This window comes from Dipodomys spectabilis, unplaced genomic scaffold (genome assembly GCF_019054845.1).
Source record: "Dipodomys spectabilis isolate Male_0828 unplaced genomic scaffold, ASM1905484v1 ptg000001l, whole genome shotgun sequence".
NCBI lineage: Eukaryota > Metazoa > Chordata > Mammalia > Rodentia > Heteromyidae > Dipodomys > Dipodomys spectabilis.
This window is the reverse complement of record NW_024870678.1, coordinates 24,923,299-24,947,585: the sequence shown is the minus strand read 5'-3', so window position 1 is coordinate 24,947,585 and position 24,287 is coordinate 24,923,299. Positions and strand designations below refer to the sequence as shown.

At 38.4% G+C, this 24,287-nt stretch overlaps 1 pseudogene; it reads right to left on the bottom strand.

The window, feature by feature from the left end:
- Positions 1-2,138: 2,138 nt before the first annotated feature.
- LOC122103251 lies at positions 2,139-2,422 on the bottom strand (annotated as a pseudogene).
- Positions 2,423-24,287: the final 21,865 nt, after the last annotated feature.

The following is a 24,287-nucleotide window of genomic DNA, read 5'->3' as shown; positions in this document are numbered from 1 at the left end:
CATTTAACAATTTGGGACAGGGCAAATAATGCACATTCAATGTATCTCTAATACCAAAGTGGAGGACAGATTGGATTTAAGATAAAGCTCACTAGTCTTGGCCAAAACAAACAAGATTAAAATAAGCAAGGACAATGAAGGTAGGGAGAAAAGCTGAGTGCCTACGTAAGAGACAGATAGACAAGAACTAGTAACTGAATGGAGCATGGAGAGAAAGAAGACTGTATGAGTCTCAAGGGTCTGACCTGGCTCCCTAATTATTATCCACATGATACTATTTATATACACGAAGAACGTGAGAGAGAAAAGTATGTTTGCAACATACAAGACTTTCTTTCAGACCATTGACTATGGGAAGCTTTGTACAGAAATGTGTAGAAATATTTATTAGTAGTTACATATTTGGACCTGAACTATAAACACAAATACTGATCTGAAGTTATCAATATGGTGAATACTTTAGGGCAAAATATTATTTTTAAGGAGACTGAATACAAGGAAAGTCCTGCTTCTGTTTTTTGTGTGTTTGTTGCATTTTTTTTTGAGTTTTGTTGTTGTTGTTTATAACAAATCTTCTCTCCTTTCACTTCCAGTTCCTCCAAAAAAGCTTCAGGGCAAAGTGGCCCTGTGGCTCAAGTGGTAGAGCGCTCACCTTGAGCTGAAGAGCTCAGGAACAGCACCCAGGTCCAGAGTGTAAGCCCCATGGCTGACAAAAACAAAAAAGAAAAACCTACAGGTTCCAGGTTCTGGAATCTTTTGTACTATTTCCAATTATCTCTAACATCTGTCTGCCCCAAATTCCATTACATTATCCTTCTACCTTGAGAATAGATGACTATAAATAAATCTGATTCTAAAACTAAGGTTAATGATTCTGAAAATGTATTTATCATCTTAAGGATGATGTGCATTTTTCAAAGTCATTCATCTAGTACCTATATTTAATGCAAGGAACCAAAGGATATGAAAGTCCCTGATAATTTCCGATACCAAGATCCACCAACACTAGACAGTCTTGGGTAACACAAACTTTGGGTTGATTTTCCTGCTTCATTATTACATAGAAAGCTGCCAGTTCTCTCTTCTTCCTCCCCTGCTCAACCCCACTCTCAATAAAAGGCTTGTTAAAACCAAGGGTGATGTGACATGAGTTCTAAAACCTTACTGAGAGAAGTAAAGGAAGTGGATGGGATTCGGTATATAAACAAGAAGTTGATCATTATTAAAACTCAGTGAGTAGTACTTGGAGTTACTTCCAAGTATATCTGACATTTCTATAATACACCTATTTTTTTAAAATTCCGGTAATGATGATCAAAGGCTAGATCTAAATTCTTGCTCTGGACAAGTTATATTTCTAAAGACAGGGCAGGACACAAAGTAAATAACAATTCACACGTGGATTTGCCAATAGTCTCAAACTATTACTCTTTGCTTAAGGCATTTTTGTCATTCCAATTAATCCAACATCATTCAACACATTCATTAACATTATACTTACTACATCCTCCAAATCATAATTAATAGAAATAAAACCAAGTATTTTATGGTGATATAAATCACTGGGGAAACCTTCTCAATTATGTAGTTGATGAAAAGCAATAAATGATAATAATTCTGCAAATTCATCTCAAGATGATCCTCAGCAGATCCATAAGGTACATTCATTTCATTTACATTCCTACATACAACGTTGAGAGGCCGCCAATATTTCAAAAGCCAGACTTACAAAGAGAAAGTAAAATAGCAGTTATGTCTAAGTTGGCTTCTAATTTATTGGGAAGGGGATTCTTTTTTCCCACAAGAAATGCTTAGTAACATCTTAGGTCACCATTTAGAAAGATATAAACAATTGTTTTTTTAAATCATGGATTTTTTTTTAGTAGAAATACAAATATTCCTTACTTAAGGTAAGGAAAGAAATGTGTGTTTCATTTTCTTTCTTTCTCTTTTTAATAAAAACAATCCATGTTATTTGTTGTCACCTGACAATGACTTAGGGTCCTCAGTACTGTACATACTCCATCTCAACAGGTGTTATCAAACAATATGAACAGATGTTTTCTTAGCTTCCCAGCAAAGAGCACTTAAAAAAACTGTATAGAGTTCTTAATGACTTCTCACTTAACTGATCATTCTTAGTTGGAAACACTTTGTAGTAGAATATTATCTCCTTTTAGCATGACCCAACCCTGTTGTTTTCTTGACTTAGTTTTAGAATGAACTTCTTCTGCATCATCTAACACAAGGTTCATATATTCATCAAAGCCAACAACCCAGCCCTCTGTCTACATACTCACTTGCTCATAAAGCCACATTTGAATCCGTTTTGAAAATATCTGAAGATGAGGTTGATGGTCTGTACCATCACTTTGTGCTCCTTTTGGCCCTGGCCAAATCTTACTATGTATTTAGTTTCCATGCTGCAGGTTGCTGTAATAATAAAGAAATAAAGAACGAATCACTTGATTAGTGATATGATAAACTGAAGTGAAAATATTTCTAGAGTCTAAAATGTCGAGAAATAATCAACATTTTGCTTCAATCCATGTTGATAATCTTACGAATTCATATGAATACAGGCCAGGGGTAGTGGCATGACCATAATCCCAACTAGTCATGAGGCTGAGTCAAGAGAATCATGATTTGAGTTCAGTTTGGTCACAAGACTTAGTGAGACCCTATTTAAAAAAACAAGGTGGGGTTACTGTATCATACCTGCAATCACAGCTACTCACAGGCAGAGGTTAGGAGGATTATGGTAAAAGACCCTATGTAAAAAAATAAACTAAGGCAAAAAGAAGAGCTATTTTTTCTCTATTTTATGTAATTCATTTCAACAACTATTGTTTTATATAATCAGAGGCAGAGAGACATTGTGTGTGATACAGTCCTGTATAATTTTTCATGTCCCACTGTATTTTTAGATCTAGCTTCCACATGTGAGAAAAAAAAAACAGGTGTCATTGGTCTCTCTGAATATGGCTTACCTCACTCACCATGATTTGTTCTAAGTCCATCTAAGAAGTGGGTTTTTGGCACTAGTGGTGTGCGTGTCTGGCAAGCCCGACGCTTTGAATTCAAATCTTAATACTGCAAAACAAAACAAAAAAGGTGGGCACTGGTGGCTCACACCTGTAATCCTAGCTACTCAGGAGCTGAGATCTGAGGATCATGGTTCAAAACAAGCCTGGGCAGGAAAGTCTGTGAAACTCTTATCTCCAGTTAACCGCCAGAAAACTGGAAGTGGCACTGTGGCTCAAGTGGTAGAGCGCTCACCTTGATCTGAGCTCAGGGACAGCGCCCAGGCCCAGAGTTCAAGCCCCACAACCGACAAAAAATAAAAAAGGCTGGGTACTAGTGGCTCATACCTGTCATCTTAGCTACTCAGAAGGCTGAGATCTAAGGATGGCGGCTTCAAGCCAGCCCAGGAAGAAATATCTATGAGACTCTTATCTCCAATTAACTACCAAAAAAGGAGAGAGAAAAGCCAGAAGTAGTGGAGTTGTGGCTCAAGAGCTAGAGTGTCAGTCTAAAAAAAAAAAAGGTTCAAGGGCAGTGCCCAGGTCCAGAGTTTCAGCCGCAGGACTAGCACCCAAAACAAAAAACAAAAACACAGGAGGAGGAAGAGGAGGAGGAGAGGAAGAAATGTTGTATAAAATTAGTATTAGTTGATCTGAAATATTTTATATGAATTTGACTGTTATATGAGTAAAATATATTTTTCCCTCCAGTATACCCCTTGTTCAGGTCATTGGCCTGTTAACTCATTAGACCATTCCTCATTTTAATGCCTTATTCTTTTTTTCTTATACCTTATTCTTATTCCTCATTCTTTTTTAATATATATATATATATATATATTTTGTTGTTGTTGTTGTTGTAAAGATACTGTACAGAGGGGTTACAGTTATATGAGTCAGGTAATGAGTACGTTTCCTATGGAGCATTGTTACCCCCTCCTTTGTTTTCTCCCCTACCATCCCTTCCCTCCCCACTTTTTCCTCATTCTTTATCCCTAGTCAGGGACAAACTCTGTAAACAACATTTCCCAGGGTCCCTTTCAAATAGTCCCTGTTTGGTTCGTCCAATGGAAGGCACGAAGTGGGAAATTAGCTGGTAGATATCAGGAAGAAGCTAGACTATTACGTACCTTCTTTGCACTGTGGGTAGTGACTGTGTCTTTTTCTTAGACTATCTTCTGGCAATAATTTTAACCTCTTACTAGTGACTCTGAACACTGTCCCAGTTTCTTCCCAGTGGTCCTGGCCTCAGGGCTCTGGTAACACTAACTCCTCCCAAGTTTCCCTCAACCCTTAAGCTGGTAGTCTTCCTGCTATTGCTAATATCCAGGTTACTTTCTTTTTCCTCTCTGGATTTTAAGCTTTTCCAACAACATTCTTAATGTGGTTTTTTTTTTTTTTTTCCCTGAAATTTATCTATTACAGTGTCTGTTTTCCTGATGGGACCATAACTAATTGACTCTTCATCTACAATTTTACAGTTTCAGTTTTTGTTTGGGTTAGTTTGGTTTGTGAGACAGGGTCATACTATGTAGCCCAGGTCACTCTTGAACTGAAAAGCCTTTGCCTGGCCTCTAAATTGATTATAGCATGTGTCAACATACTTGGCAATTTTATAGTATTTTTAAAGCCATTTTGTGTGTTGGCATAATTTGATTGTGCTTATTTTAATGAGTTAGTGCTTAAATATTACCAAGTATTCTTAGCAGTTCTGTTGTTTTACTGAGTACTGATGACATTTGGAAGAAATCTGTATTTTAAAAACCTACCTAAGTGTTTTGTTTGCCTACAGAGTTGACAGGTATATATTAATTGCATGCTACAGGTAGGAAACTAAAAACAGATTTAAAAATATAAGCCTACAAAACATTGGACATACTCCTTATAAAAGACTATGGGGAATAAATATTTATATTTGCATTGCAACGTATCTACATAGACTTTAACCTGCTTGTGTAATAGGTATGATCCTGGAAAGCTCGTTGTAAAGCAAATCAAATTTTTTTATTGTATCAGCAATGAAATATACTTATAACATAAAATATGCCACATTACCCCCTTTTTCCTTAGATACTATTTTTGTTAACTGTATTCCCTAGAAGTGAGTGTGTATACATAAATATTCATTACATATATTCACTCATATATAATGAATATATATTCATTCATATATAATCATTTACATATTCAACAAATATTTTCAAAAATATGTGTACCATATCTAGGCATCTGATGACCAAGCTACAACATGAAGCTTGTAATCTAACAAGAACAAACAAATAAACAGGTAAGTACACAGTAAGCAGGTAGTGATGGAGGCTAAGAAGGAAAACAAGGCAGAGATGAAGAGATATCAGGTTCTAGTTTGGCCACTTCTCAAGAGTATGTTGCTCTACAGGTTGGGGGTGGGGGGAGGCTCTCCAGTTGACATCCACCTGTTGTAGTTTCTTAGTAGGAAATGGTCTAGATTATCTCTTGAGGTTCTTTTCTGCCCTATCACTTTGATATAACTGCAAAACTAACCACTTTAGTAACAATTTCATTCATGAGTTAAACTTTTTAAGTTTTAGAAATCCTGACTGTTTCATGGTCTAGCTCCTAAATTTTCTGTCTACTCAAGAAAACAGATTCCTTTATCTGTTCTCCAACCCACTCACTACACAAATTACTAAGAAGGACCTCCTAGGCATCCAATGTAGAAATAGATCAACAATATGTTTATGCCGGAAAAGCCATGCAAATAGCATGATAATTTCATGGCACCCTTCCTAGATGCCCAGAGTGCCTGACATACCCAGAACTTGCTGCAGAAAGTTCTGCACCCAAATAAATGGACAAGAGTCTGCTCCTGAGCCACAGGGGACTGGCCCTAGACCAGGCTTTGCAAATGTCTGCACCAAACCTGTACCCGAAACCAGGTCCCCATTAGGTATTGCCCATCTGAGGCTCGTGACTGCGCTAGCAAACATAAAACAGCTATGGAAATATGTACAATCTCACTCAGGAAGAAATAGAAATCAAGTGTAATAAGGAAGCATGTACAACAAAGAAGAAACGTAGGGAGAGAATTGTACAATCAAGAAAAACAGGCAGAAAAATTGTCCCAAGAACAAGAGCCTGGATACTGGGTCATCAAGTGTCCTGCCGGTTCTTCTTATGTATCCAAATAACCAAGAACTTTCAGGCCTGTATATAAGCGGAGACAGGTTTTAGTCCTTTTTATCCCCCTGGGGATCAGCCTTACTTAAAAGCCTATTAACTGAGGTCACCTGACAGCTATGAAGCATAAGAAAAACTGAATTTAAGGAAATTTGCCAACACCATCTAGGCAATAAGTTGACCCTCTCTGCCTGCCTGGTGAGACTAATTATCAACACCATACCCCAACGGCCTATTATATATAGAACATTCCAGAAAATAAAACATGACATGGAGACATTATGACTCAAAGAAAGGGAAATGCATGAATACTAAGGCCTGGGATCATGTTTCACAGGAAGTTTAGCTCAGAGAATTTCATCTTTGAAACTATCATCATGATTAAGGGCCAGACTCTGGATCTAGATGGTCAGGGTACAGTTTACAGCTCTCCAGCTTCAAAGCTATTTAACCCCAGGGTAAATTACTCTTCTCTTTGCTTGTGTGATGACTGCATGAATTAATAATGTAACTACTTATTGTGAGACTATTAGTTATAGCATAGGATGGTGAAAAGAATGAGTTGTTCAAGTAAACACATTGATAATGATTAAAAGAAAGTTCCTAATAAAACTATAAAGGCTGAAGAGTTCAGGACTATGTTTAATTTGCATGTCTTAGTTTCTCAGCAGCTGCCACAGTTCCTAGTAGTTTCTCAGTAATAGTTAATAAATTAATAAATGTCTACTCTAGGCCCACATAGAGCCTACTAGTCCTACACCACTTCCTCTACTTTTCACTTTTCCTATAGAGATTTATTTGCCTTGCTACTTCTAGCTCTTGACATAAAGTGGTCCTCGACAGTGGGAAAAAGGAATCCAGACTTGCTATGGCCATGGTCCTATTTAACAAATATTTCTCTCCATTCGAACTCTTTCTATCTACCCTTCAAGCATGCGATTTATTGTGTCTATTTGTCATTCTCATTTCTTCAAGGAACAGAGTAGGAAAACCCTGGATTGCCCAGAACCTAGTCAATTCCTGATGGGCTCTGAATCTGTTCTGACTGCCTTCCACTGACCTGTGTATACATGTGGAATTCCTCATGGCATCCTTAGAACTTTTTGGCCATATCCTTTGCCTTGACTCTAAAGGAAGCCAACCCTCCCTCCTCTAGCCTGTGCCACAGATGTCTTCCACATCAACACCATCTGTGATCCCGAAGGAAATGGTAGTTGAAATTCATTGCATCTGTTATTGGACCTATCTTTGTAGTAAGACTAATGAAATTTGGCTCCCAAACTGATCCATCTTCATGCAGATAGCTCAATCTAACCTGCAATTAAAGCACTGAAGGTACATACAACTGGAGAGACAAATAAATGTGGAAAAAGTTCCTTCCTTTACAATGAAGAAGCCTAGTGAACTAAGTTGATAGAAAATAAAATGAAAGGAAACTTGTATTTTGTGGACTGACACACAACTGTAAAAATGAGTAGAGTGTTTGATGAACTAAAATGCCCTCTTTGTAACCAGCATTTTTACAGAGGAACTAGGAGGTAGCTATTATTTTAATCATTTTGGGGGAAGGGGCATATGAGGTAAAGAGGAGAAATAAAAATGTGGTTGCAGTTAAAGTATATCTAGAAGGGTCAATTAAGTGTATTTTCCGAAAACAAAAACATTGGAATTATAATTCTACCACTCAAAATTGAAGATGTTTAATAATAAGTTGGTCATTGTTTTATGATTTAAAATTTTTTAATTTTACATTGACTAAGAAAATGTTGAGAAAATTTCAAATGACCAAAGATCTCCATTATCTTTATGTATGCCAAAAAATGTTTTTGACATTTTTGAATCATATTTACATCTTTACCATGTAGATAATAAACTTCTATCCTTGGAAGAAACAATTTTATCTTGCTTAACTAGATATACTTCTATTTTTCAGCGGCCACCATAGGACAAGGAAACTGGACCAGAGCCCATTTCTCCATTCTTGTTTCAGATCCCTTGTAAGTTCAGCACCCCACCCTCAACAGAGGCCAATTAACCAGCAAAGCTCACCTCTGACAGTGTGTAGTTTGTTGTTGTTGTCTGGGGTTGTTTGTTTGCTTTGGGGTTTATTTTATTTTATTGTAAAGATGCTGTACAGAGAGGTTACAGTTACATGAGTAAGGCAATGAGTACATTTCTTGTCAAACGTTGTTACCCCCTCCTTTGTTTTTCTCCTACTGTCCCTTCCCCCCACCTCTGGGGACAGAACCCCAGGCCTCAAGCGCCTTACCATTGAGCTACATGCCCCTCCCTCTGAGGATGGACCAATCAGAGTATGTGGGCCTCATAGTAGCATGACTAAGGGGGTTATTTTTTTGTACCACAGGAAATATTTTGCTTTCCACAAAAATCAAGAATTGCACAACAAAGATTTAGGAAATAATCAGCGTTAAATATGATGTTGATGATTACTTCACAAAATGCTCTTCATGTCATCTCACATAGAAGAGTCAAAAGTTCAATCTTGAAAAGTACAAACAAAACCAAAACAAAAATTTTGTGTCATAGCAGGAAGAACACATTACAAGTCATAGCCTATTTGCTGTACCATATACCATACATATCAAGCAGAACTATAATTTCAACTAAAGGAATTTTCCGGTATGATCTACACAATAACATGGCCATCCATGAAAGGGATATGCGGCTCTGGGAGAGGACTGAGTGCATACAAATCTGGGTTCTGTTGTTTCCTATTGAACACTTGAAGAACTTGCTTATGTGTGTTCATGCCTGTGTCCTCATATGAAAAAAAGACACCATGTAATATCTACCTCCAGAGCTTACTGTATGAGTTACAAATGTAGCTATAAGCCAGGTATTGGTGGCTCAGGCTTGTAATCCTAGCTACTCAGGAGGTTGAGATCTAAGGATCACAGTTCAAAGCCAGCCCAGACAGGAAAGTCCATGAGACTCATCTCCAATAAACCACCAGAAAACTGGAAATGGTACTGTGGTAGAGTGCTAGCCTTGAGCTGAAGAGCTGAGGGACAGCCCCTAGGCCTAGAGTTCAAGCCCCACGACTGAAAAAAAAAAGTAGCTATAAAGTTTTAATATTTACAACTGCCTGTCATACAGTAAATGCTCAGTAAGTGTTGGATCCCTATTATTATTGCTTTTATTATGAGTGCTAGACTAATAGGTTAGTATCAACACATATCCATGAATTCTGACTAGTTTAGAAGACAGTGTCACATGTTGCAAAGAAAAGTACAATTTTGTGAGAAAATTATGATGCAGTGGAAGAAGGAAAACATGAAAATATGAATGGCATTCTAAAATTTAGTTGAAGTGGAATCACATAAACCCAGGTCATACGTATTAATAGCTATCATAATTATGCTACTATCTACTTAAACTACTCTATTGATGATTGATAAATTAGTAAAGTATGTTGACAGTTTTACCTTTTAACATGATAGGGATTTTTTTGTTTGTTTCTTTGTTATGTTTTCTGTCGGTGGTAGGGCTTGTTCTGAGTTGCTGGAAACAGAACCCAGGGCCTGGAACAAATGAGCCAAGTTCCTTACCACTGAACTTTCTCACTGACAGAGCAAAAACTGGCACTGTCCTTGAACTTTTTCACTCCAGGCTAGCGCTCTACCACTTGAGGCACAGCTCTACTTCTGGTTTTCTGGTGGTTAATTGACAATAAGACTCACAGATTTTTCTGCTTGGATTGGCTTCAAACCATGATCCTCAGATCTCAGCCTCCTGAGTAGTTAGGGTTACAAGAGTGAGTCACGACACCCAGATATGATCATTTATTTTTAATAAATGACTATAAAATTTTAAGAAATGTTCAATCCATAGAGTATGTCTTAAAACAATGATTGATTACCCAGAGTGAAACAGAACCTCTACCAATATTGGTAACTACTCTATGTCCATTAATTATTGGGAACTCTCTTTAAAACAGGAATGTTGGAGTTCAGGCATTCTGATCTGGATCTGTGTAGTCCAGTTACTCAGGAAGCTGAGAGAGGATTATTTGAGCCCAGTAGCTCTAGAGCAGCCTAGACAACATAGTGAAATCCTACTACTAAGAAATGGGATGTTAGCATTGTTTATTCTGGTCTCCACATTCATGTCTAGCAATAAGACATGAAATAAAATGTGTACCATATGCAAATGATGTTAAAGTTTATATAACATTTTGAAGAAATAGACTGACTGAAAAAATAATTTGATTAATAAGAAAGTTTACTAATATGATTGAAAACTAAATACAAATAACCTCGTAAAAGAATGTTAAAAAAAAACAATAAATAGGCCTGTCAATATATTATAATAAGATTAACTGACATCTAAGGATTGCAGTTTGAAGCCGGCCCAGGCAGGAAAGTCCATGAGACTCTCTCTATCTCCAATAACTACTCAAAAGAGAAAGAAAGAAAGAAAAGGAGGGAGGGAGGGAGAAAGGAAGGAAGGAAGGAAGGAAGGAAGGAAGGAAGGAAGGAAGGAAGGAAGGAAGGAAGGAAGGAAGGAAGGAAGGAAGGAAGGAAGGAAAGAGAGATTCTTTCCAAACAGAGGCATGATTCAAGTGGTAGAGCTCTATGATTTTAAAAAGCTGAGTAAGACAGGCTCTGATGACTCACAATTATAATTCTATTCCAGAGTCTATGAATCCTAGACAGACAAATCCAAGAGACTTTTTTCTCCAATGAACCAGCAAAGACAGAAGTGGAAGGAGGCGTGGCTCAAGTGGTAGAGTGATAGCTTTGAGTGGGCAAAGCCAAGTTAAGAGCATGAGGCTCTGAGTTCAAACCTTACTACCACCACACACACACACTAAAGATCCTTTTCACAATTACAATAAAATATGAAACATCTAAAAGTAACTTAGAAAAGAGTGAAACTTCAAGGATTTCTCCTCTTCCCCATTCACCTCCAAAAGAAAAATCCTACAATGATTTGCTGAGAAACAAGAGAAATTTTCAATTAAGTCATACACGCCATGTTCTTAAATGGGAGACTAGATATTATCTTTAAAACCTATTTTTCATGGGCTAATTTATATTTTCCAGTCAATTATAATAAAAAATATCCATGAATTTTTTTCAAAGTTGGCAAGCAATTGTAATATACTCAGGAAGAAGAAGGTCAGGTTTCATTTGGATTTAAAAAACATTTAAAATATTTTTTTTAAAAAAAGAAAACATTTGTTGTATATCTGAGCTTATGTATCAAAGGTCATACACATCCACTCACAGGAAAAGTCTGGAAGAAAATTACCTTAGAAATGTTTATCTCTCAATGATTGAATTATGGATGCATTTGATTTTCTTACTGTCCTCCTGTATTTGCCAAGATCTTCACAAATAACTATGTATTGATTTTATAATTGAATGTAATATTTTAAGAAGAAAAAAAGGAATGAAAAATAAAGGAATAACTTGGGCTTTGGAAGCAAGAATGAGCTCCATCAATGACAACAACAACAACAAATAGATGATACTGCCATGTTCAATAAAAGCTGTATTCATATACTGAAAATCCACTTAGGAGTCCCCTAAGCATCCACTTATTATTAAGTCCTGTGTTTAAGACAAGGCAACTACACCAGCCTAATCTAGTATACTTGGTAATTATTAACTTGTTCATATATACTTAGTAACCATTAACCTGTTGGTTATTGATTTTTAAAAAATTAGTGCCATACACCTCAATTTGGCATCCAAGAAGAGGACTATAGCTCAGAAAAGCAAAAAACAAAATTATTTTCCCCAAAATGATATCTTCGGAAAAGAACCTGTGTGATTGCTAGGGCAGAAGAATATTGGGGAAGGGGGCATGGGAAAGATTTTATAGGCTCTGTGATAAACCTGGCTCAAGATTCCCGAAACTCCTTTCTCTCCTCTCTCTCTCATTTTCTCTTCTCTCCTCCCTTTCTCTCCTCCCCTCCCCCTCTCATGCTGAGAATCAAAACCAGGATCTTGTCCATGCTAAAGTCTACCACTGAGCTACAGATTCACTTTATTCCATTTTACAAAAATCAAGAGAAAATCACCTATGAGCTCCACACACTAAGATACTACACATAAAAGCAGTATCAAACACAGACCTGGGCCGCTGGGACCTTTCTATCTGGCTAATTTGACCACAAGACAAAAGAATAAATAGTGTCCATATAAGAAGTTCAGAGAATTGGGGCAATAGAAAACCACAGAAAGATAAAACTTAGGGATTGGAGTAGATAAAAGTCTGTTCATGTCCCAGGAGACATGTTGTGTCTCACACATTTGTCCCTCCATCTCCATTCCCACTTTGATGTCATGCAAGAAGCGCAGTCCTTTAGGCTAGCCAGGCTCCAGACTAGAATCCGTCCTTTAGAAATTGAAACTTTGTCTTGAACAATAGCTTTGTGTCAAACCACCTTTTTTCGACTGTATCCTACCAAAGGTTGTTCATCATACCACTTTTCTCTTTTCTCCTTTTACATTTCCTGAGGAACCAAGCTTAGTGTATCAATATGTTCTTGCACCAACTAAAATGAACTTATCCAAGCAATGACAGTATAAGAGATTTGAGGAAACCCCTGCTCTCAACAGCTTTGGATCACCGACCAAAATAACCCCCAAAATCCAATGTGGGAAATGATCCACCAGCATACCAGCTCCTCACAGACTAGTCCTAAGGTTCTATGGCAACTCTATGAGATTGCATCAAAAATTTCAAAGGGAATTGAATTATCCCATCACCTTTGTTTGGAATTCAGAGGCAAAAGGAATTCAGGATGAGATGTGAGGAAGCTTTTATGTTTGAAGAAATACCAAAGCCTTAAAGAGCTCAGAGATCATTCTAATAGGCGAAGTTCAAATTATGAAGGAATTTAGCCTACCACACAGTTACATTGACTCCCACAGATAAACATGATCTCAAACAACTGGTCATAGATGGACTTAATAAAATCACAATACAGCTCATTACAGCAGGTTTCTTAGTAGGTCACACTGGAATAAAATCCATAGGAGGTGGTGCATTCTTTGACAGTGAATTAATTTAATGATCCAGGATATTTCTGGAACATGATGAAATCTAATCGGGAGTTGGGATTTAAGCATTCCCCAGATGAAGATACTCCATCTCACGTTCTGTCCTTGTGTCAGGCAATAATACCAAACATAAAACACTCAAAATGCACTTCAGTTTCTTTGGTAGAATTTCTTTGACACCTGTTAAATTTTAAACAGTTCTGTGAAAAGCATTTTCTTAACTATTCAACTGGCTCTTGATTCATCTATGTGCATAGAAACGCTCTGAAAGCTGAAAATTGAAAGTACTCTACAGTCCTTACCAGAATTTTTCTCTCTGGCATTCATTTTCATCCTTCCTTGTTAATGGCCTACTCAAAAGTGGACAGCTTATGTGGAATTCAGATGGGCCAGAATCACTGCAGTCTGGAGAGCACTGTCCTGACCTTTATTTTCAATTATTCCGATGAGCAAATATGATTGAACCATGTTGTGCTTTGACAATAAATGTCATCTGGAATACATGGTAATTTAAGCCCAGTTCTGAAAGGGATGAAACCAAATCTTAAAGCTCTATCTATATGATTGAAATAACTAGAGTTTCATCCACTCCATTACTTCAACCACCTTAGATACCGATGTGTGTCACTGAGCAGAAAATTGTGTACATAATATACTTATAAACCCCAAAATGCCAACTCAATGAGACCTCAGAAAAGTTGAGGGTACACAGAGGAATCGCTGCACCCACACACAGCAGCATACAATTTTCGCCAATGGCCACATTCTTCGCTGTGCTGTGACGTCTAAGAATCCTTCTCCTCCCCCACAGAGGCTCCTAGTTGTCATCCTAGCCATGTGGGAGGCTGAGATTGGAAGGATCAAGATTCTGTGCCAGACCAGTCAGAAAAGTGTATGAGACTGTATCACAATGGAACAAGCTGGCATGGTGGCAAACGCCTGTCATCGCAGCTACCACAAGAAATTAAAAAAAGAAAAATAGGAAGGTCATGGTCCAGGTGCACCTCTGGGCAAGAAGCAATACCATCTCAAAAATAACAAGTGCAAGCTGGGCACTGGTGGCTCATACCTTTAATCCTAGCTTCTCAGGAGGCTGAGATCTGAGGATTATAGCTCCAAGCCAGCCAGGCCAGAAAACTCCATGAGGTTCTTATCTCCAATTAACCAGCAGAAAGCCACAAGTAAGAGCTATGGATCAAGTGGTAGAGTACTAGCCTTGAGCATAAAAGCTCGAGAAGAACACTCAGGCCCTGAGTTTGAGCCCCAGGAGGAACACAAAATTAATTATTAATTGACCATTGCAAAAATAACTAGCTAGGAGCATTGCTCCATGGTAGAGCAATTGCCTAGAAAGTGCAAGTTCAAGCTGTAGTCCTACAGAATAAAAGTAAAGTATTAGCTTTTCCTATAGACTGTCCTCTTCTTCAACTGCTAGTGTTATGTGGAGTCTCTACCTCTAGGACGTCTTCTCATATGGTGAGATACACAGATCGTACACCATAAGCAAACACTCCAAAGGATTCGAGCCCCTTGGATTCAAATTCTTGCTTGGTTGTTGGCTAATTGCATGACTCGGCAAGTTCTCTGAACTTTATTTCCCTCCTATGTAAAAGCAGGGTAGTAACAGTGGCTGCCTCATGCAGCTGCTGTGAAAATTAAAGGAAGCCATGCTTACACAAAACCGAAGAGGAGCCCCACACAGAGCAACATTCAATAAAGATGAACACTCGGGACTTTCTCAGACACTCTACTTTTCCGATAGTGTGTATAAGCTGTCTGTTTAGCCTGGGGATTCTTTTTTGGTTGATATTTTGCATGTAATTGTATACATTATTAATACATTTTTCAGAAATTCATGGAATCTAAAGATGTAATCTAAATGCATTCAGTAAGTTGTTAGAAATGATTTTTATAATGAATGGAGCCAAATTATTATTTCAGGCAAGCCTACCTCCAATCTTCTCAAGAAAATGAATGAGAACATAAGCGGACAAAGTAGCCTTATCATCTCCTCAAGAATATATTGATTTGCTAACCTAAATTTCTCATGTCTCGCTGTAACTGAATAAGGTTCATGACCAGAAAGAATGATAACGTATCTTATTCTAGACCATCAAGTTTATCTGATAGCAAAAAAATCGAATGACTGTTGTGCTAAGCTAATGATAAGCAAATAATGTAACTGCTAAGGAGTTTTATTAAAGTTTCAGACATGTACATTTTATTTTTCCTTCTATGTTCTGTTTTCTTCCCCCACAGGTGCCACACAAGAAATAATAACAGCTAGACACAGCTGCTCACATCTGTAATTCCTAGCTACTCAGGACGCTGAGATTCAAAAGGATCACAGTTTGAAGCCCACCCAAGGTAAAAGTTCAGAACAGTCCTACTCCAACCAATAAAAAACTAAGTGGGAAGTATAAATAAATCATGGCCAAAGCCAAATCAGGCATAAACACAAGACTTCATTTTTAAAAAAACAAAAACAAATAATTAAAACAAAATGGTCTGGGGATGTAGTTCAAGTGGTAGAGTGCCTGACCAGCAAGTGCAAAGCCATAAATTGAAACCTAGTACTACCAAAGAGACAGAAATAGTAATCAAAAAGAATCCAAGAAATTTCCTATACAAACTTTATGAACTAAGACTCTGAATGTTCTTTCTGAAAAGAGCTGACAAAGTCCTGAGTCAGAACATCTAGAAAACCAACAAGCAGAAAACACAAATCTTAATGAGATTATTGGAACTCCAAGGACACAGAGAAAAAAAAAATCTTCTAAGGAGAGAAAATGAATTACCCTAAAAAAAAAAGAAAATTAGTTTCCTATTGTATTTTAGATCTTTAAGACCAAGTATTAGAAACAAATAAATTCATAAAGTTAAGAAAAAAATTACCTCGAACCTAGAATTCCATAATAAAATGAAATAGTAACCTACAATGAGGGAAAATAGATTGCTATGCATGCAATGCCAATGAACCTTACCATCTAGGCATACTTTCTACATAGAAAAAATAAATAAAACTTACAAAAGAGGAAATTAAGGAGGAACGACATGACAAAGAAGGATGAGAATTATAATAAAATAGAAAAAAAATAGGAAAAAGTAAGCATGAGAGAAATTCCAAATGATTGAAGCAAATGAATTAGAAGAGGAGAGGTAAAAGTAAAAGCATGTCCCCAATCAAGCCATCATGAGGGGGAAGAGAAAGTTAAAAATATATATTAATTCTCAATATTGATTACACTACATAAATTTAGCTGTCCTCATTGCAGTTGTAAAGATGGCTTCCACATAAAGACGTAAGCTTGAGAGCAGAGGTTTGAGGCCAAAGTTGGAGACTAGCTACAACACTGTAAGGTGTGTGTGGATGTGTGTGTGTGTGTGTGTGTGTGTGTGTGTGTGTGTGTGTGTGCACACGCATGTGCGCGCACCAGTCCTGGGGCTTGAACTCTAGGCTTTGGCACTATCCCTGATTGACTTTTTACTCAAGGCTAGCACTCTACCACTTGGGCCACAGCACCATTTCCAGCTTTTTCTGAGTGGTTTACTGGAGATAAGAGTCTCACGGACTTTCTGCAGGAGCTGGCTGCAAACTACAATCCTCGGATCTCAGCCTCCTAAGTAGCTATGACTACAGGTGTGCGCCACCCACACTGGACATTATATTATATCATTTAAAATCATAAATTCAATGTATCTGAGGCACAGTGGAGCTAGAGATTAAAATTTTAGAAATAATTACATTTTAGATGACAACATCGGTTATACAGTATAAACCTAGCTATTATGGAAAGAAAGCAGGAAAGGAAGGAAAGAGAGGGGGTAGTGGAAGGGAGGGAGGAGGCGGGGAAAAGGTGCAACACAGCTACAACAAATACTTGAAAGAGGTAAATGTAGTCTCGCTCAACCGAAAATGCCTCCCTTCAAATCATATCGTGACTTCGCTTTGCTGTAGGCTTATATTCTATGAAATGTGGTATTTGTCTATGACTAGATTAAGGGTCTCTTCAAGCAAACCTTCCATCTGGACCCAACAGCTAAAAAATTGCTAAAGGGAGAGAGAAGCAGACTGTCAGGGCAGAGTTATTTTACCTTTGGGAACTGAAACTATTTTTACACCAAGCAGAAAATTTGCCAAGGCAGTATTTTACATAGTGGGCTTCCCATTACTACATACAAAAATGATTTGCTATGGAAAATGTCTAATGAAGTGGGTGCATATCAGTTCCCCTAGAAAACTGACCTGAAGACAACAATAGCCTAAATATTTTTCAGTCTTCTCTCTACAAGTATTGAACTTGCATTTTGTGACCAGATAAAAGGGATTGAAGAGTTGAACATGACATCATCGGGGCCTTCAAGTTGCCGACAGAAGAGTCAGAGATGAAAGCACCTAAGTAGTTAATTATAGAGCAATTTGGGACTCTCTATAATAGATGTGGATAACACCAAGTGCATTCCAAGCTGGCAACTTTGTGGGCTATGCAGTTTTGAGCAAGGTACTTAACCTATTCAAGCCTCATTTTTCTCATTCATAAAATTGATATTATAATTATACTATTTCCTAACAGGTTTTTTTTGGGGGGTGGGGGAGTGCTAAATGAGATAACACTCCGATAATCCACACACCAAGTAAACAGTTAGTGCCGCGTTAGCTACTATTATCTGGAAAGGCAGCATACTATGATTATGACTCATCACTTGGACTCTGGGCTCAGATTGCCTGGGTTTTAAACCTCTGATAGGACATTGAGCAAGCTATTATGTGGAGTCTTGAATTCTTCCTCCAAAATCAGTAGATAATAAAAACCCCTGAAAGCTAGAGGCTACTGTGCAGGCTAAATACTCCATGTAAAGGACTTACATCAACCACTGGCATCTACAAATGGCACTAATATCATCATTATCTCTATCAAAATGGAGAAGAAATAAAAAAAAAACAAACTCTTCCTAAAGGTGACGGGGAATGCACAGCAGAAAAACAACCCTTGAGTAACTACCAGACATCTTTGAAACCAGGATGGTGAAGGAAAGGACTGAGCAAACCCAGAAATTTAGGCATAATATTCCATGTACATATGTGAAAATGGAACTAGGTAAGTTGAAGGGATGGATGGGGTTGGGAGAGGTTGGGAGAATGATGAAAGGGATAAGTGATATTGATCAAGATGCACTGTTATGTTGAATTGAAACCCCTTGTACAACTTCTTAAGGAAAATACAATGAAGCAGAAATCAGCATGGGCAATCCATAAGGAAGCTGCTAATACTATGAATCCTATAACCCGTTCCAAAAGCAAATGAGTGGCAACATCTGAAAGGTTGCAGGAAATAAGAACTAGAGAGTTCAGCTAAGAAGTCATGAGCCGGAGAAGTTTATCGGGAAGAGAGGGGCGGGCTGAAGAAATCAGAGTAGAGCAAGCATGTGCAATGTGAGCAGGCCATAAATAGATTCCCCAGAAAAACAACATCAAAAGGGCCCGAGGAACCAGCAAAGGAAGCAAGAAGAAAGTATAGAGCAGCAGGAGCCAGTGAAATAAAAGAGGCTGAGAAAGGAAAGAGTTTCAATGAGGAGGAGCTGGTCGACCGTGTCAAATGTTGCATAAATGTCAAGTAGGCTGACAAGGGAAAGAAGGACCATCGAGCAGGCCAATTTGGGAGGATGCTGGAGGAAGAGTATTTCTAATTGAGTGGTGCTGGTGGAAGCCAGACCATAATGGATTGAAGAATTAATGAGATGTGAAGACACTAAGTATAGACCTCTTTCAAGAAGTTTACTGAGAAGAAAAAAAATGCAGTAAAAGAAATATGTCTCATATAAACTCAAAGGTGTTCATTTTTAAATGTCCAAATAAGCAAAAGTCATGTTTGCTAAAAGAAAAAATGGGGAGGGGAATAAACTTTTCAAAACATACAAAAAACACAGAGAAAAATGAAAAAGGAAAACAAACTCAATATATTGCTTAGATGGGGTTAGGGAATAGCATGCACTATGGATATGGGAAAGAAAGTTGGAAAATAGTAAACATTAATGACAAAAACAATGAAGATGGAAAAAGAAACAAATACAAAATAAATTTAAAAATAAAGAAGAGGAGTAAAGTGAAAAGAGTAAGGGTAATTGCATGAATTTGTTGTAACAGCAAAAGGCAAGTCCAGCTTGCTTTAAAAAAAAAAAAAAAAGGTATGGTCAGAAAAGACAAAGAAACACAGACAGCTCTCTGGACCTCAGACAACACAGGCATGGTGAACCACAATGTGATCCTGTTAAAATTCTGATTCTCGGGTACTATAACATAATTCTTAGTTATAGTAGGGTACTGATGGCTCACACATAGCAGGCTGAGATCTGAGGATCATGATTCAAAGCTAACCCAAGTAGAAAGGTCCATAAGACCCTTATCTCCAATTAACCACCAAAAAACTGGAAGTAGAACTGTGGCTCAAGTGACAGAACACTAGCCTAGAATACAAAAGTTCAGGAATAACACCCAGGTCCTGAGTGCAAGCCCAGGACCAGCACAAAAAAAAAAAGAAAAGAAAAAAATCTTAATTCTATACAATAGCACAATAGTTACAGCACAAGTGCCGATGTTGGCAGCTCCTCTGGCTTATGGAGATATCCTCTCCTTTAGCCAGGTCCTCTCTTGGAGTATCCGCCTACCTAAGGTTGTTTGCCAAAAAGCACATCTATCCTGAACAAGCCAGCAGGAGACATCTGGAAGAAACACATATCAGAAAAGATTGCCAGATAATATGAATAATAACATTTTTTAATAAAAGAGAATATTGGAATTTTTCTGGACTATCACAAAAAAATCTAAGGAGAGAAAATAATGAAAGAGGTGATACTGATCAGAATGCATTTTACTCATAAACGTCCTTGTTGAATTCAACACCCCCCCCCCCCCCCCCCCCCCCCCCCCGTGCAAGTACTTAAGGATAATAAAAAAAAAACTAAGCAAAAGAAGAGAAGAGAGGAAGGGAGGAAGGGAGGAAGGGAGGGAAAGAAAGAAAGAAGGAAGGAAGGAAAGAGAGGGAGGGAGAGAAAAAAGGAAAGAAGGAAGGAAAGTAAGAAGGAAGGAAAGTAAGAAGGAAGGAAGGAAGGAAGGAAGGAAGGAAGGAAGGAAGGAAGGAAGGAAGGGAGGGAGGGAGGGAGGGAGTGAGGGAGGGAGGGAGGGAGAGAGGGAGGGAGGGAGGGAGGGAGGGAAAGAAAGAAAGAAAGTAAGAAAGAGAAAGAAAGAGAGAAAGAAAGGGAGAGAAGGAAGGAAGGAAGGAAGGAGGGAGGGAGGGAGGTGAGAGAGAGAGAGAGAGAGAGAGTCTACTTTGGAATGTTCCAGTGATCTCTTTGGCCATAGATCAAATGTTTTTAGAAAATGTGCTAAGTCACTGTGCTGTGTGTGGTTCTCAGCTCTCTGGTAAGATAATTAGATTAGTCCTTCTCCCTCCACATATCTGAAATGTAATGACCCTCTCTTTAGCATGCCCATCATCTTCCGGAACGTGTGTCCCTTGCTCAGAGCTGACGCCCTATCTTGCTAACCATATTGTCAGCTGCAATTTTGGGTTGATTTCCTTCTTTTGTCTAAAAGAAGTTAGAAAATGGGCTAAAAGATAAGATGGTTTATGGACACCCTGGGTGAGTCTAGTTCTTATCCAATCAGGAGATTTTATGTGGAAAACACCCACCAACTAGACTGAGTCTCTTGGCTTAAACAAAACATTTCAGTAAAACATTCTGTAGAGAAAACTGGTTCTTGCAGGAAAAAATTAATGCCTATTCCAGTGAGATTGTTCATTTCTTCCTGAAACATTTCTTATGCTTCATAAACATAACCTAGGTAGGTTTGTTAGAGATAATCATTAATGTTCTTTTAATGCAGTGACTAGGTAAAGAATCAGGGGAATTACCAAGAGAGAATGTCCAGGTAATAGCAGAAGAGCGAGTTGACAGATAACAGCCGAATGTAGTTATTATAGGCCAGAGAGTCTGAGAAATGACTTTAATACTTGGCTTCTATTTCTGATTCTATTCAGGTCACCAAGTGAACTGATGATTTCTTAGGATTGCTTTGTGCATACAACTCTGGGTGTCAGAAGATTTCTACATCCTCAAAGCAAATAGGGAAAAAAATATATGTCTAAGGTATTTTTAAAAAATCATTTAAATTGTGACTATATAAACTTCAAAGATGAAGCATATCTTGCATCTGTTTTCGCCATATTTTATTGTACTAGCCCTTATTCTAAGGATTTTGCTCTGGTCAAACTGACTAAGGAATGTAAGGCCTTATCTAGCCAGTAACAGTTTGGTGAAACTATAACTGATTTTGGTGTTTGCGGGATTTCAGATGGCTATATAAATCCCTGTGAGACTCAGTGCTTCAGACCAAAGGTAAGGGATAAGTTTTCCACACTAGGACCTGTATACAAGGGCCTCTGTGATTCTGCTGCTCACTACACTTCCTGGAAAATTCTAGAATTAGCCATGTCCATGCTCAAAGTTTACAAGGAGTTTTACTGGCCTGAAATCTTCATCAGGAAAACCTCCTAGGTATGATATGTCTACACAGACATTTGGATCACTCTGCCTTTTGCCCCTAAAAGAATTTTGTGTTTAATAAACACTGTAGGCTAAAAAAAAGAGAGGAGACAAAGAGAAAGAAGGAAGGAAGAGAAAGTGGGAGGAAGGGAAGGATGATGAATCAAGGCATTGATCTAACCAACTTCCAGAATTTAAAACTAGCCAAAATCTTAGTGTTAGTTTTGCATGTAACCTGACAGGAGATATTAAAGCACCATCTGAGCGGTGTGGTGACTTACTTAGTTTACCTCTCCTTGAAAACATTTGCCTACTCCTTGAGGTTGTGAAACAGAAAAGTCCGCAGAGTGTCAAGAACTTCCATGTTTGCATAATCAAAAATCTCTAGCACTGAAAGTTTGTTGAGCTCATCCAGATGGGGACATGCAGCAAAGCTAGAATTCCAATGAGCCAGGTGGAAGCAAGTAAGCAAGCTCCCATTACTGTTATGAATGAGGCTGCACCAAAGCACTATTAGCAGAGAGAGAGAGAGAGAGAGAGAGGAGCCAAGTAGCCAAGTGCTGGTGGCTAACACCTGTAATCCTGACTCAGGAGGCTGAGAGCTGAGGGTCACCGTTCAAAGCCAGCCTGCGCAGGCAAGTCCCATAAGACTCTTATCTCCAGTTAGCCACCAAAAAACCAGAATTGGTGCTGTGGCTCCTAGTGCTTGAGTACTAGCCTTGAACAGAAAAAGCTCAGGGACAGTGCCCAGTACTGAGTTCAAATCCCATGACCGACAAAAAGAAAAAGAAAAAAGAAAAGAAAGGAAACAGCAGCCTGTAACACTTCTGTGAAACACAATACACTTTGTGGCAGGAACTTTTGCTTTTCCTGTTGCATGAATCCTTAAAAGAATACACTTGAGAGAACCAATGTGAGACAAGACACGTTTAGGCTTTAATTTTTCTTATATTCTGATTAGGGAAAATACTCTGAATCTGAAAGCACGTCATGGAGTACAAACCCAACCCTGGAGCTGGGCCCGTTGGGCATGAATCTCAGGAGCTATTAATCTACAACCTTCAATTTGCAAATGTGCAGGAGACTGACTCAGTAGGAAAAAAAAATAATTTTAAACATCTGTGGTATTCTTTCTGTTCCAGATTAATTACACTGCTTGTTTGTTGATGCTGCCCAGAATTTTCAATCCACTGATGCTATGCTTGGAATGTCATGACTATTTTTTCCTAAGTGTTTAGCACTTAGGTTCCATTCAACTTTATCTCTGACACAGTCAGTCTTTCATAGTTTATTTGGGGAAGGAGAGGGTTCCAATTTTATTCATTTGCCCTTCTGCCTTAGGTTTCTTGATTTTCCTATATTGTTTTCCCATGATATTGAATGATATGCAACTCTTTTCATCAGTAGTTATTCTTACTTTCATGAGATTCCTTCTTAATGCACAGTCCCTCACACGCACACACACACACACACACACACACACACACATCATTCAATCAAAATAATGATAGAAATCAAAGTCCAAACATGCTGTTTAATTATCTAGAGAGGCTGATAATTATTTTCAATCAGTTAGGATTGCTCTGCTAGTTCAAGAAATATTAATGAGGGTCAAATTTGTTAATAAATTGTGAGCAGCCCTTTTCTATGAGTGGGGGGAAAGGCCATTCTAGAAGGTGAAGTCCAGCCTTCACATCAAACAGTGATGAAGCCTCCTGAGTAAGTCCAGAGCTTTCCCACTATAACCCATACCCTAAAATCAAGGAAGATGCCTTTCTTTAGCTGAATTCTTAGCATCTCAAAAACATAGAGAACCACAAAGAAATATTCTCCTTAAGTAATCCAGCTGAGAAACGAAAGACATACAGGTCCTGTGCAGTTTGTAAAACAGTCACAGTCCCCACCTGAACATCCACACAGCTCTGGGAGTCATTCTCGCCCCTGTGGTTCTCCCCAGCCAGATCCCTCTGTGGCTCAAAAATTACCAGAGTGCCACTGCGCTCCCTTTTCTTTTGGTCTCAAGAATTTCCTTTCAAGTTCCATAGTCTTGTCTTGTCTTGTTTTGTTTTGTTCTTTTGTTCCAGTCCTGCGCTTGGGCACTGTTCTTGAGCTTTTGTGCTCAAGGCTTAGGGCTCTACCACTTTAGCCACCACTCCACGTCTGACTTTTTGGTGACTAGTTGGAGATAAGAGTCTCATAGGCTTTCCTGCCCAGGCTGGCTTTGAACTGCGATCTTCTGATCTTAGCCTCCTGACTAACTATGATTACAGGTGTGAGCCACCAGCACCCAGCCACGGTCTTTTCCTTTTGGTCACATCTTCTCAGACGATTCTGGGTTTCTTTTTTACCCAGTCTACGGTCTGCTTCCATTCTTGGAGTGTCATCTCCCAGGAAGAAGAAGCTGAGGCGCAGCAGCCCCCTTCCTTCTTCCTCTGCATAAGCTTTGTGTTTTGTGGGTCTGACTCAGAATCGCCAAAGAATGAAAGACATAATGACTAAATAATTCATATGAAAGATACGTGACTAT